Source organism: Artemia sp. Qi Xiang Cuo, chromosome 13 (genome assembly GCF_049724085.1).
Source record: "Artemia sp. Qi Xiang Cuo chromosome 13, ASM4972408v1, whole genome shotgun sequence".
In the NCBI taxonomy this organism is placed as follows: domain Eukaryota; kingdom Metazoa; phylum Arthropoda; class Branchiopoda; order Anostraca; family Artemiidae; genus Artemia; species Artemia sp. Qi Xiang Cuo.
In genome coordinates this window covers 7863534-7879265 of record NC_142806.1, presented here as the reverse complement: position 1 = coordinate 7879265, position 15732 = coordinate 7863534, and the positions used below count along the sequence as shown (strand labels likewise).

Sequence of the window (15732 nt, the reverse complement as noted above, 5' to 3'; positions counted from 1 at the left end):
TTGCCTCTCTTTCATTGGCAAATAAAAGAGTAATTGAAGCTGGAAAAAATTGGCAACCAGCATATCGTAAAAACGTACATTTTTATGAATAAATGAGAACTAGCAAATGCGGGGCAAAACTTGATTAAAAATGTTATAAAAATCAGCTGGAAAAAAATACAGTACTTTTCTAACACCTTTGGACAGAAAAAATTGAATAATGTAAAAAAAATACAGGTTGCAAAAATTAGACACCCCCCACCTTTTAAAAATAAGGAGATAATGAATTTGACCATAGAAGGGCAATCAACATAAAAACTTGTTAAGGGTTTTGAAAAATACGTGAAACATATAAATATAGGCTTAGGAAAGACCTATTTAACTGGAAAAAAAAACTCTTAGGCTTCTTTGAAATAAATAATAAAAAAAAGAGAGAAGGGTTCAAGTTGAAAATATAGCCAGACAAAATTAAAGGAGAAGAAACCGAGTGGTGTCCGCTAAACTCTGTTTTTTACGAACTTATTGAACTTGCCGGGTGAAACTAGTATGAAAATTGTACTAAATAAGTACAAAATAAGTAGCATTAATACTATGGAGCCAACGTTATAGTGGTTAACGCGGGCCAAGATGAATAAAAATATTGGAAAAAAGCTCCAAGTAAACAGGAAAAAATTTTGCTCTCTTATGTTGGACTCGTTTTAATAAAATTGACTAACATGGCATGAAAAAGTAAGAGAAGGCACGGCATTTTTCTGCAGAAGGGCCACTTTTCTGATAAAATAATAGCCTAAGATGTAACTGTGGCCACAAAAAAAAGTGTGGCAATACTATAGATAATTAATTATTGTGTGTGCAGGTTCATAATAGTCCTTTTTGTTGTAGCCCAAGACATGAGGTCCTGGAAACATTATAATGAGCTATCAGAAGGCAGGCCTGGTAAGCAAACCTTCAGAGTAAAGGCAAGAGTCATTTTATAATGGCATAACAGGTATAAGGTGAACACCAAAAAAAAAAAATTTAACTTATCAGATCCAAACTGTGAATGAAGCTTTAACCCAAAAGGATAGTAAAGCTGGAAAAAAAAAGATTACAGACAAAAACCTTATAAAACTGTCTGAAGTACCTAAAATTCGAAAAGAATTAAAAAGCTCAAAAGTTTGAATAAACAAATAGGCATATAGTAAGCCAATGACAGTTAAATGACTCAAATTGGTTCAAAGTAGAACCAAAGTTGTAAAACAAAGATAAGAAATAATATAGTCGTATATGGAAAAGTTATATAGTGGTAACAAATGTTGTTGAGAAAATATATACAATTATAAATGTATTTCGAAAACTTTATAAATATGGAGTTGTCATCATATACAAAAAAAAATTGTTAATATGTAAATTTTGATAGCAAAATCATGCTATATGAACTATTGCCAAGCCCTTAAATAGAGGCTAATCATACTTATCAGTTATAGTGTATAAATCTATTTGTTAGAGTGAAGTTTTTTGTAAATATTTTAATTGCAGTTACGACTTATCATATAACAGTCTTGACGGACTTATTTAAAAGTTGTACAAAGAATAAATATTGAAGTGACTAAATAAATTATTAGAGTACATAATTATTATTTGTTTTTAATAATTAAGTTATGTATCAACATAACTTCTGTTAATATATATATATATATATATATATATATATATATATATATATATATATATATATATATAACCTAAACTATCCATGTAAATATAGTGAATTGAATGTTGAGTATTTGTGTTTTTATTTTTATATCATTCAAAAAGTATTCTAGATTAGTACTTCATAAGAAATTAACAAAACAATGACTGGAATTAATTTTTGTACTAGTTTGTACCATGTTTTATTTTTAAAAATGCTTTAAGTTTTAACCAGTAGTATAATAACATATCTAGTTTTGCGACTTAAATACTTGTGTAAGTTATTACACAATGCTTGTATATATATATACTATATTTTTATTTTCTTTAAGTTTTAGCTAGTGATTTAATGCAATTTATAAATGTTTGACATCGAGTCAACGTATAAATACTTTTTATTGTGAAATAATACGTTAAGTATTAAGTTTGAAAGAACAATCGAGCAAGAAACATAATGTTTTGATTTAAGCGGAATATTATTTTTGGAGTAATTAAAAAGAGGAGAAAGTAATTAAAAGTAATTAACTTTCGTTAAAAAAAAAAAAGAATGCAGTGATATATGCAAATTTTGAGTGTTTCTTTAAAAAGCAACAAATTATGCCTATATCTATATATAGGCAACAAATTATGCTTTATATGTATTCTAATGTGAATATTTATTTTAGATACAGCCTTAGCTATTTTTTTGGAAATCAAATTTTTCGTAGCATCCTTTCGGATCCATTTTTTTTCAATCTTATTTTGACAGATTTTTGGAAATAACAAATTTTAAAGCCACTTCAAATGTATCCTGATACTATCATCTCATACCACCAGAAACCAAAACATACTTGATCAACTGGTATTTTAGAAACTATAGCAGTATTACAGACTCTACTACAAGTTCATCAGACAGTGAGATAAAATCAGAACTTAATTTAGGCCTAGGAATGTACTACATAGCCCAAATGGCTTATGTTATTGAAATATGTAAAAATGCTTTGTGCTGGAAAAATAAGTGAAAATTAAAAAAAAATCAAAAATTTTATGTGTAATTTACCCAAGGTATTTCTAAAACGAAAAATAAACGGTATATCAACCACATCACAAAGATAAATTAAATTATTAATGGGAATTAAATTTAAACTCAAATAATTCATAAAATTTTCTAATATAATTTGAAATCTAACTTAAGCAAAACCACTAATATAATGTTTAAGCCGCTTGGGGTCAAGTTAAAACAGAAGATGCATATGAAGAAGGGTAAAAAGAGTATTTTTCAGTCCTAGAGACAGAGAAAAGGAGAAACAAGGATGAATTTCAAATTGAAATCCTTCGAAAAAAAAGAACATGGCCTATATTAGAGCAGAAACATGACCCTAAGGAAACCCATTGAGGGTATATGCACATAATGACCCAAAGATGGCAGCATAATAGCTGTAAACAAAATTAAATTGTTTTAAAAGTAAAATATTGAGAATTGGGACAATTCTTCTTTAAATGGGGAGTACTGTGGTAAAGCTTTCTAATTTAGTTAAATATTAATTGAGTAAAAATATATTAAGAGGCAAATACAAAGTTTCAAAATACCACTTTTTATTAAGATAAAGATACAAATCGTGACATGTGTAAGCTTGGAGGGAACTTGCTCAATAACCAATTTCCTGGCTAAATGCGTCAATGTACCGGAAGGACGTGGTTAGTTTTTCATATATATACCCAGATTTTTGAGACTGAAGGAGACTTTTTGACTTGCAGTGTGAATATCTTCCCGTTTACTTTCTCATTAGAAATGCCTTGGGATCTAGTCGGAACATTGTAAGCGTATAAGTATCTTATTATTTATTATTGTTTTTTCTGGGACTTGTGGTCTACTTGGGACAACCAGACCCAGTAGAATATCCATATCCGAAATTATTATGTGTAAATTGAGCAAAAGCATTGTATTTTAGACATCATTTACACGATCTATCTTTGACCCCACGAACACACCCAGTCGGTACGCCTCATTAGTTTGGTCATAGCCTATGGCACACTGCCAAAGTTTAATTACCTTAAGGCCAGAGTTTATCTCCCCTATAAAGGGAGAATAAAGGCATCTACGACTAAAACACCCAAATACCATAAAATATACTTCACAACAGTACATGCTACTACTGCTATTAATGCAGCTTTCACTACTGGTACTATTACAACAGTAACACTTCAACTACTTCTCCTACTGCTACAGCCACTAAATTTGAACTAACAGAAGACACTTAGATTGTGCATTTAGATTGCCAAAATAGTGTACATGAAGAATTGATTTGTGTATTAAGTTGGAACTCTCAGAGAATACTTAAATGGGAAGATAAAACGAGGAAAAGGAAATATGTACATGCTGCTACTAATACTACTTCTACTGCTATATTTACTAGTTCTACTACTAGTATTACTATTGCTCCAACTACTATTCTATTGTAACTACTTGTAAGGCTAAGAACCAGAGGATGAAAATTTCAAGAAGTATATGAATATACAGGTTATCAAAAAGACAAATTGAGATTGTCATAGCAATGGTAAATTGTATTAAGTTGAGTCTTAATACTACTGCTGACTGCTATTACAACTATACCTAATGTTATAAATATGATATTTTTGGAGAATTTTTAAGGGGGAAGGTAAACTGAATCACAACACATCATCTGTATGCAAGTTGTTAAAAGGGCATATCAGCAGTATCTTATACACAGTTATGTGTGTTAAATTAAACTTACAAGGCTTGTGGTGGGGGGGGGGGGTTGAACTATGTAAAAGACAATATTTGCATCATAATACTACTGTCTCTAGTCCTACATCTACTACTACTACAACTGTTATTATTATTACTGCTACCAAGGCTAAGACTACTACTATTAATTTTACTGCTACTACCACTACTTCTATTATTATAACTACTGGTGCTACTACTACTGAAACCAAAACTAAAGTATTAAGGCAACAATCTTTGGCAGCATTAAAACCATATGGTATTGCCCATATAGGTTGTCAAGAGGACATATGAGAAATGATTCAGAAACGGTTGATAGTATGAAGTAGGAACATTGATTGTGTGTTGAAGGAGATGTCAAAAAAGAACAAAAGGTGCTATGTGCATACTGCTACTACAACTATTGCTACTACACAAGTTAAGGGCATTAAATGGAAGCTTTAAAGGAATATTTAGACAGATATAGAGCCAAATCAAAACAAACATAGATCATGTAGATTGTCAAAAGGGTGACAAATCAGTATCATAATAACAGCTTACATTATTAAGTTAGACCTTTCGGGGTAAGATGTGGTGGATTTTGAACTAGCAAGAAGACACTGTGTTGAGACACATTGAATGCCCCTTCTATGGTCACTGTAACCAACAACACTAACGGCATTAAGTTGAAACTTTTAGGGAACGTTTATGGGAGTTTCAATTAAACAAGAAAAACTAGGGTAAAGGCACCAATGATTTGACAGTTTTTTGTAAAAAAGAACACTTTCTCTACCCTGGAAGACCTAACTTAAAGACTTTTGGTTTGAAAAAGGTTTTAGTATGTAGGAAAAGCATCTAGGAATCTAACTGTTTGATTAAAGATTGAAGTTTTATCAGAAAAGGGTACAAAACTCCAATTTTCTGAAATTGGACCATTTTCACCAACAAATCATTTGATCACTTTAAACACTTTAGGTTTGACTCCTTTCTCTGGAAAGTCCAGAACCATGAAATATGCATGTCCATAAAATATGAAATCCACGAATATTAGAAATTTGTGACACCAAAGAGTTTAACATGTTTCACAAACATTTTGGGTGGGATAGGGTCTAAAAAACCGTGAGTAGATTTCAAGAATTTTAAGAAGTTTATTGTCATTATAGTTGACTTATTAGAATTTACGTTTGTATGTAAATTCTTAGCTTTGTCCAAAACATGGGTAGGAATTTGATAAGACCATGATATTTCTATTGATATTTTATATTTCTATAACATTCTTCAAGAATCAGCAGGTAATCTACATATTAACACCTTTGAGGGAATCTCTAACCAATTTCATTAATCAATACTAGATATAAGAGGGGTCCTAACAAGGTTCCTTAAGGAATTCTACGCCAAGTAGGGAGGGTATCAGAGAGAACATTTTTGTATTTTACAACTTGGGATCTATTTGAAAGAAAACATATACAAAATTTACTAATAAAGGGTTTACTTCCAAGTTATTCATATGAATTAGGATGTTGTGATCAAACAAGGCAAATGCTTAAAAATATGAACATGGTATGAGGCTAAGCAGCAGTTTCTCAGATGATGGAAAAATCTAGCATCAAATCAGTAAAACTAGAATTTGAAAATTCTTTTTTTTATGTTTTTTTCTTCATGTGAAATATTTATTAGAAATAATAATCATCAAAATCTCTTGTTGTTGAGAAAGTACCCATAAATTCAACAACTGTTTTAGTCAGAAGACCCTTGAATTTTGACATCTATGGTTTCTTATCTGTTTTACATGTTCAGTGAAGTTTCAACATAGTTACCTTTATTTTGACTGGGCCTGTTGCTGTCTGTCAAAATTTTGACAAGGTTACTACAAGATATTCTCAAAAGAAACGAATCCCTATGTTTGAATTTGGCTGAAGGAACATTTTTAGTTGGCCTGGTATTCCAATAAAGTATTGTGTTGCCAAAACTCTAAAAAAGGAATTTTGATGACAATTGATACATTAAAAGAATTTGATCTATTAAACCGGAGGTCCTAGGAGGTCAAGAGTGGGCTTATTTGAATGGAAATTATAAGTTTTAGTGCTGTTAAAACGTTTACGTTACCTAGACAACATGGAGCACTGCAGACCAAACACTGGGGTATTGATCTCTGTCACTAATAAAATGCTGTAGTTGTGAACCCCTTCAAACTAAAAAATGACAATGTCCAAAGAAAAATTTTTACTTAAAAAATCATTTGAACCATTAAAGTTTAGAAGACATATGATGGATCTACCCTCTGCCTCAGTAACAAACTTAGAAAATTTTGACAAGAATTTTGACACTTGGAACATACTTTTGTCAATATAATACTAGCTGCCATTTTAATTAGATTTTATGAAGAAAAAGCCAATGTGGCTACATTTTATAGATCAGATGTATCTTGGACACATTGGAGCTAATCCCAATTTTTTTTGCAAAAAATAATCAAGTAATGACAGTTTGAACATTACATTTCTAAAAAACTGTCGGGAGCTCATTTTGTGTTGAAAACAGAAAACTGATTGAATATTCTTTTCTCATTTGGGTGTATTGGATATAGTGTACATGTTTTGTATAGTCACAATATAATAACAGCTTCAAGAGATGGTGTTTCAAGTCATAACTAAGCAGAGTTATCCTATTTTATGGAAAATTTTGACAGTGGTTCTAAAATTGCACTGTCAAATCATTGGTGCCTTTACCCTGGATGCATGCAGGTATTAAAAGGACATATAAGTAATATGGGGCATTTAATGACACAAGCAGCACTGCTCTATCATGGCTAGTAATATCATTGATATTTTAAAAGAGCTAATTTGATTGAAAATTAACAGTGCTAGTGCCCTCTTTAAGAGTCAAAAGTGATTGGAAGGCAATCCGCCCTCCTCTTTAGCTTCCACTTCCAATCAAAATTCTAAGCCAACTATTTTGTTGAGCATAGCTGAATGGTCTAGTAAATATATCTCTAGGGTTATTGGGTAGGTCAACCTCCCTAGAGTTATTTAATTTTCCCATTATGCTTAAAAACCAAATGTTGCTTTAAGATTAAATCAAAGCACACTGGGTGTATGCTGGTTGCCAATAAGACATCACAGCAATATACCAAGAACAACTAAGGGTACTAAGTTCAAACTTTCAGGGCTGCTTCTATTCCTACTTCTGTTTTAAAATTTAACTGATTCAAAAGAGTGTAAGTGTGTCCAAGCTGTCAAAAAGCTTAGATATAATTTTTTGGGAATGGTGATAATTTTGATTTATAAGTTAACTAGAGGATATATATGATTAAATTAAACACTACTATTTGTGTCATGATTTTCAAAACAGTGAAGAAGTTTCTCCAGCATACAAATAGCAGGCCAAACAAAAAAGAAGAAGAACAAGAAATTCTTAAAGAAAAGCCAGAAAGATTCAAACATCATTTTTCTTTTCAAAGAGTTTATGGTAACAAACTGTAAGTAAGGAGCAACCCGGCTCAATGGTAACCAAAACTCTAAAAAACGGAATTTTGATACCAATAGATACATCAAAAGAATCAAATTTTAATGCTGATTTCAAATATATAAGTTTCATCAAGTTTTGTCTTACCCATCAAAAGTTACGCGCCTGAGAAAATTTGGCTGATTTTAACAAAAAGGGGGAAAGACCCCCTAAAAGTTATAGAACCTTAATGAAAATCACACCATCATATTTAGCGTATAAGAGAACCCTACTTTCGAGGTTTCAAGCACCTATCTACAAAATTGTAGAATTTTGCATTTTTTGCCAGAAGAAAGATCACAGATGCTTGTTTATTTGTTTTTTTGTTGTTGTTTTTGTCCCAGGGGTGATCGTATCGACCCAGTGGTCCTAGAATATCGTGGGAGGGCTCATTGGAACGGAAATTAAAAGTTCTAGTTCCTTTTTTAAGCGACAAAAAAATGGAGGGAACTAGGCCCCCTCCCACACTCATTTTTTTTAGAGAACCCTACTTTCGAGGTTTCAAGCACCTATCTACAAAATTGTGGAATTTTGCATTTTTTGCCAGAAGAAAGATCACGGATGCTTGTTTATTTGTTTTTTTGTTGTTGTTTTTGTCCCAGGGGTGATCGTATCGACCCAGTGGTCCTAGAATATCGTGGGAGGGCTCATTGGAACGGAAATTAAAAGTTCTAGTACCCTTTTTAAGCGACAAAAAAATGGAGGGAACTAGGCCCCCTCCCACACTCATTTTTTTCCCAAAGTCACCCGATCAAAATTTTGAGATAGCCATTTTGTTCAGCATGGTCGAAAATATGATAACTATGTCTTTTAGGATGACTTAATCCCCCGAAGTCCCCGGGGGGAGGGCTGAAAGTTATGAACTTTACCTAATGTTAACATATAGTATTGGTTATTAGGAATTATACAGACGTTTACAGGGGGGATTTTTTCTGGTAGGTGGGGGGGGGGTTCGGGTGTTATATGGGAGGATCTTTACATGAAGGAAGTTTTCATGGGGTAAGGGACATTGCTATGAAGGGGGCGCAGGATTTCCATTATTATTATTAAAGAAAAAGATCAGAAATTAAATAAAAAAAACAAGTTTTTCAACTAAAAGTAAGGAGCAACACCAAAATTTAAAACGAACAGAAAATATTACGTATATGATTGGGTTCACCCCCTAGTCAATACCTCGCTCTTTAAGCCAAAATTTTTTTAGTACTTTCATAAGAGCTATTTATTCTAATTAATGGCCTTTGTGATTAAGGGGTCATTTTTAAAGAATTAGAACAAAATTCGAACTTTAGCTTAAAGAGCAAGGTATTGACTAGGGGGCGTACCCCCCAAATATACGTATTAAAAGTCTATGAATATAGAAGTTCGTTACGTAAGTCAATTCGTAAGTTACGTATATTTATTACTAATAAAAACGTTTTTTAAATAAAATTAAACAAGTTTTGAGAAAGCCATTTAACCAAATAAAAGTAAAATTAATATGCAAATTTTGTTTTAATTATTCATGTACAGTGAGCCAAAATCAAAACGTGCATTAATTCAAAAAGTGTTCAAAAATTAAATAAACAAAATAAGTTTTTTTAACTGAAAGTAAGGAATGACGTTAAAACTTAAAACAAACAGAAATTATTTTGTATATGTAAGGGGCTGTCCCCTCCTCAACACCTCGCTCTTGACGCTAAAGTTTGACTTTCTCACAACTCTGTTTTTTTAAACAATAAAAAACTCTAGCGCAAAGAGCGAGGCGTTGAGGAGGGGACAGCCCCTTTCATATACGGAATAATTTCTGTTTGTTTTAAGTTTTAACATTGATCCTTACTTTCAGTTAAAAAAAACTTTTTTTTTTATTTAATCATCTGAAAAAGACCAAAAATAAGCATCAATCATAGGCAACGTGCTAGTGCTGCCTAAGTAAAGAACAATGTGGGCAAAATGTTTTTTTTTTTTCTTGTCCATACCCAGGCACTTTGTATCAAAGGAGTTGTCATAGAAACTTCAAAAAGGGCTCATTCGATTGGAAATTGGAGTGGCTAGTGCCCTTTTTAATAGTCAAAAGCCATTGGAGGGCAACAAGCCCCCCCCCCCCCCACGCCCATCATTTCCCCAAACACATCCAATCAAAATCTTTTGAGATAGCCATTTTGTTCAGCGTAGTTGATTTCCAGATAGAAAATATGTTTTTGAGAAGGACAGTCCCCCACAACCCTCGGGGCAAGGGTTTTAAGTTATGCCCTGAGGGCATATAAGAACGATGTTGGCACAATGTATTATTTTTTTTCCTTTTGAGCTAGGCACTTCATATGGAAGTAGTCATCGTACAAAGCTCAAAAGGGGCTTATTCGATTGGAAATTGAAATTTCTAGTGCTGATTTTAATAGTCGAAAGTGATTGGAGGGCAACTAGCCCCCCCCCCCCATGTCCATCATTCCCCCAAACACATCCAATCAAAATTTTGAGATAGCCATTTTGTTCAGCGTAGGCTAGTTGATTCCCAGATAGAAAATATTTTTTTGAGGAGGACACTCTCCCACAACCCTTGGGGCAAGAGTTTTAAGTTATGCCCTGGGGGCATATAAGGTATTTATAGAAGGTGTTGTCGTTAAAACTTCAAAACAGGCTCATTCGATTGGAAATTCAAAGGGCTAGTGCCCTTTTTAATAGTCAAAAGTGATTGGAAGGCAACTAGCCCCCCCCCCATGCTCATAATTTCCCCAAACACATCAAATCAAAATTTGAGATATCCATTTTGTTCAGCATAGTTGATTCCCAGATAGAAAATATGTTTTTGAGGAGGGCACTCCCCCACAACCCTCAGGGCAAGGGTTTTAAGTTATAGCCTGGGGGCATATAAGGTTTTCATAGAAGGCGTTGTCGTAGAAACTTCAAAAAAGGCCCATTCGATTTGAAATACAAAGGGCTAGTGCCCTTTTCAATAGTCGAAAGTGATTGGATGGCAACTGCCCCCCCCCCCACCCCCATCATTCCCCCAAACACATCCACTCAAAATTTTGATAGCTATTTTGTTCAGCATAGTTGATTTCCAGATGGAAATTATGTTTTTGAGGAGGACACTCCCCCAATGGCAATGGTTTTAAGTTATGCCCTGGGGGCATATAAGGTTTTTAAAGAAGGTTGTCAAAGAAACTTCAAAAAAAGCTCATTCGATTGGAAATTGAAAGGACTAGTGCCCTTTTTAATAGTCCAACTTGATTGGAGGGCAACTAGCCCCCCCCCCCCCCACGCCAATCATTCCTCCAAACCCATCCAATAAAAATTTTGAGATAGCCATTTTGTTCAGCGTAGTTGCTTTTCAGATAGAAAATATATCTTTGAGGAGGACACTCCCCCCAAACCCTTAGGGCAAGGATTATAAGTTATGCCCTGGGGGCATATAAGGCTTTTATTGAAATCTTTATTGTAGAAACTTGAAAAGGGGCTCATTTGATTTGAAATTCAAAGAGCTAGCACCTTTTTTAATAGTTGAAAGTGATTTGAGGGCAACTAACCCCCCTCTCACACCCACCTTTTCCTCAAACAAATCCAATCAAAATTTTTAGATAGCCATTTTATTCAACGTAGTTAAAAGTTTTCGAAATTAGATCTTTAAGGATGACAACCCCTCCCCCCCACAGCCCTCAGGGCAAAGGTTGTAAGTTATGCCATGGGGGCATATTGAGCCCTTTTGAAGAAACTTCAAAAGGGCTCATTCAATTGGAAATTGAAAGGGCTAGTGCCTTTTTTATTAGTTGAAAGTGATTGGATAATGAGTAATACCCCTCTCATGCCCACCATTTTCCAAAACAGATCCAATCAAAATTCTGAGATAAACATTTTGTTCAAGATAGTTGAACATTCTGGAAATTAGGTCTTTTAGGATGATAACCCCCTCAGAGCCCTCAGTGCAAGGGTAATTTACACCCTGGGGGCATATAAGGTGTTTATAGAAAGTGTTGTCATTTCCAAAAGGGCTCATTTGATTGGAAATCGAAAGGCATAGTGCCCTTTTTAATAGTCGAAAGTGTTTGGAAGGCTTGATATTTTTATAGTAAAGATCAGTGTGTGTATAATATATTATTTTTTGTTGTTGTTCTTGTTTAGACCAGGGCACTTTGTATTGAAGAAGCTGTCATGGGAACTTCAAAAAGGGCTTATTCAATTGAAAATAGAAAGGGCTGACGCCCTTTTTAATAGTCAAAAGTAATTGGAGGGCAAATAATCCCCCTTCCCATGCCCACCCTCCCATTTGCCCATTATGTTTAAAAAATAAATGTTGCCTTAAGATTAAATCAAATGCACTGTGATAATGCTAATTCCCAATAAGGCATTTCAGCAGTATCCCAACAAAAACTGAGGGTATCATGATCAAAGTTTTGGAGCTACTTCTGCTCTTAAAATTTAACCAAATCAAAATAGTGTAAGTGTATCCAAGCTATCAAAGAAAGTAAGCAGAAATTTTTGCCAATGGTATCAAGTTTTCCATTTCAGGTCAACTAGAGGAGGTATAAAATAAATTAAACAGTAGTATTTGTGTCCAGATTTTTAAAAGGGTGTATGTTGGTAAAAATTGCTGAAAAATTTTCTACAACAAACAAATAGCCGGCCAAACAACAAAGTCTTAAAAAAGAAAAAGATTTAAAGGATTTTTTTCCCCGAAAAGAATATGTGAATATAAAACGAACAAAAATTAATTAAAAAAACTTTTTCATTAATAATAAATTTTTCAAAGAAGAGCAAAGATCTCCATTAAACCAAAAATAAGCAAAAATAAAATCAAATGATCTACCAAGCATGAAACTACCATAAATCAGCATTGATAAATAAATGAAACCCAAAACAAACAGAAATTACAATAATTAACTGAGTCAAACTCAAAACAAGCAGAAATTACCATGAATAGAGCTCAAAACCCCTATGCCTTCCCAAGGCCAGAACATAATTTGCACTTTATTGAAAAAAAAATACAAATGAATGTGCATTGTCAGTTTAATATACATATACTGAAATTTAGTAATCAAAATGTTAATATTATTTGATTTATTAAAGTTTAAAAAGTAAAAACATCTACATTTTTTCAGTAAAGTTCAAATTTTGTTCTGGCCTCGGGAAGACATAGGGGTTTTGTGGCCAACTTATGTTAATTTTTGCTTGTTTTGAGTTTGACTTGGTTAATTATTATAATTTCTGTTCATTTATTTATTGATGCTGATTTGTGGTAGTTTCATGCTTGGTAGATTATTTGATTTTATTTTTGCTCATTTTTTGTTAAATGGAGTTCTTTACTTTTCTTTGAAAAACTTATTTTGTGGAAAACATTTTTTTAATTAATAAATAAATAAAACCCAAACCAAGCAGAAATTAACATGAGTAGGGCTCAAAACCCCTATGCTTTCTAAAAGCCAGAATATAATTTACACTTTACTGAAAAGAAATATTCTTAATGTTTTCACTTTTATAACTTTAAGAAATCGAAATTTAATCAATATTTTAAGGAATAAATATCAGCATATTTATATTAAAAGACATTGCGCACAGGGGCAGATCCAGGATTTTAGGGGGGGGGGGGCAAAATAGGTTTATCCAATAAACTTGCATTAGCAGCAAGTTTAATTAGTGCAATATTGCATTGATTAAGTGAATTACACTATGTTAGGGGGCATGTACCCCCTTGCCCTCCCTGGATTTGCTACTGATTGCACATTCATTTGTATTTTTCAGTAAAGTGCAAATTATATTCTAGATTTTAGAAAGCATAGGGGTTTTGAGCCCTACTTAGGCTATGTTAATTTCTGCTTGTTTTGAGTTTGGCTTGGTTATTTATTGTAATTATTGTTTTTTGGGCTGTTTTAAGGGAAAAACCTTCAAATCCTCAAGAAAGGCATTGGAGCAAAACAAAAGTAGTCCATTGGAACCACCATGGTAAAAGTCTAGGTAAGGTTTTAAATTGACATCTTTATTGTTTTAACCCATATGCCCATAAATTGAATCAACTGTGAAGAAACAAGCACCAGAAAAGAAAGAGTAATGAATTCTGAAATACATAGTCATAGTTATTTGACCTTTGAACCATTATGAACAAAATGGCTACTGCAAAATTTTGATCTGATACATTTCACAATAAAAAGTTGTGGAGGAGGTAGCTGGTCACCCTTTAACCACTTTTGACTCTCAACAAGGGCCTTAAAATTTTTAATTAAAGTGTGTAAAAGTTTTCCCAGCCATCCCTTCTATAACTACCTTACATGAAAACAATGGACACCATGCTTAGCTTAAAACCCTTGCCTTAGGGGCTGTGGGAGATTTTTTCTACCCTAGAGGCATAGCCTAAGTTATTTGATCTTTGGATTATTTTCATCAAAATGAATGTCAAATTTGGGATACCATCAGATGGCTAATTTGACAGTGTATATATATACAAATCTTTGAATTAGCCAACCAACCAACCAGTATTTTCACCCTAGGAGTCCAGCTGGACATAAGGAAACATATTAAGAAAACAATTCTTACTCCATAATATGCAGAATAATCCTAGTTAACACATTTTGAAGGAGGAGAGCCTTTAGCTTCATTTCTTAGCTTGTTTTTCCTAAGAAATTCATGAATTTCTTACAACTTACATATTCACAGAATATATACCCCCACCCCCCTAATGTGCAAATATATACCTAATTTCTGCTATGTTTCCAAGTAAGCACTGTACCTTGCCCCACTTCAAAGTATTGAAGTCACTAAACTTTGAAGAAGCTGTATTTATTTTTTAAAGGAAACGCTCCATTCTGCAAGTGCCATAGACGAATATTATTTTCTTTTGGACGAATTTGAAATTTCAGCTAAAAAGTCAGTGAGTCTTCATCCTAGTGTTGATTCAGTGACCAAGCAAGCAGAAGAGGGTTGGTCACCTGCCACAAGTGGCACAAGGAAACTGGAATCACCCTAATTCATTCTTTTCATCAAAAACAAAAATGCCCGTTCCATCAGTTTTCCGTCAAGGACAGACTATATTCTAAACTACATCAACTTTTTGATTAGAAGCAACGCTATAGCGTTGCCTTTAGTAAAGACCATACGCCTCCAATGTTTTATTGTTATTAGTTTTTTCCTAGAGGCACTTCGTGTGGAAGGGGTCGTCACATAAACATCAGAGGGGGCTCATTCAATTGGAAATCGCAAGTTCTAGTGTCCTTTTTAAGGGTCAAAAGTGATTGGAAGGCAACTAACACCAATTCGACTCCCAACAGTTCCTCAAAAACATCCAATCAAAATTAATGAGATAGATATTTTGATCTACGTAGTTGATTTCCAGATAGAAATTATATTTTTGAGGAGGACGCTTCCCTCCAGAGTCTTCAGGACAAGGGTTGTAAGTTATACCATGGGGGTATATAAGTTTTTTATAGAAAGCTTTGTCGTAGAAACTTCAAAACGGGCTAATTCGATTAAAAATTCAAAGGGCTTGGGCCCCTTTTTGTATAGGCAGCGCAATCGTTCTGCCTAAGTAAAGAACGATGTTCGCGCAAAGCATTGTTTTTTTTCCATACCAGGGCACTTCGTATCGAAGGAGTTGTCGTAGAAACTTCTGAAATGAATTATTCGATTGAAAATTGGAGTGGCTAGTGCCCTTTTTAATAGTCAAAAGTGATTGGAGGGCATCTAGACCCCCCCCCACGCCCATCATTCCCACAAACACATCCAATCAAATTTTTGAGATAGCCATTTTGTTCAGCGTAGTTGATTTCCAGTTAGAAAATATGTTTTTGAAGAGGACACTCCCCCACAACCCTCTGGGAAAGGGTTTTAAGTTATGCCAGGAAGCCATATAAGAACGATGTTGGCACAATGTATTATTTATTATTTTTTTCTTTTAGAGCAGGGCACTTCGT

General features: G+C 33.6%; 1 protein-coding gene across 1 annotated transcript in view; it reads right to left on the bottom strand.

The window, feature by feature from the left end:
- LOC148944898 (uncharacterized) overlaps positions 1-14586 on the bottom strand; it is a 192450-nt gene extending 177864 nt beyond the window's left edge. Inside the window, exon 1 of the mRNA XM_089098888.1 lies at positions 14518-14586. The gene's annotated coding sequence lies outside the window, so the exon portion shown is untranslated. The remainder of the gene's footprint in view (positions 1-14517) is intronic.
- Between the last annotated feature and the right edge of the window lie 1146 nt (positions 14587-15732).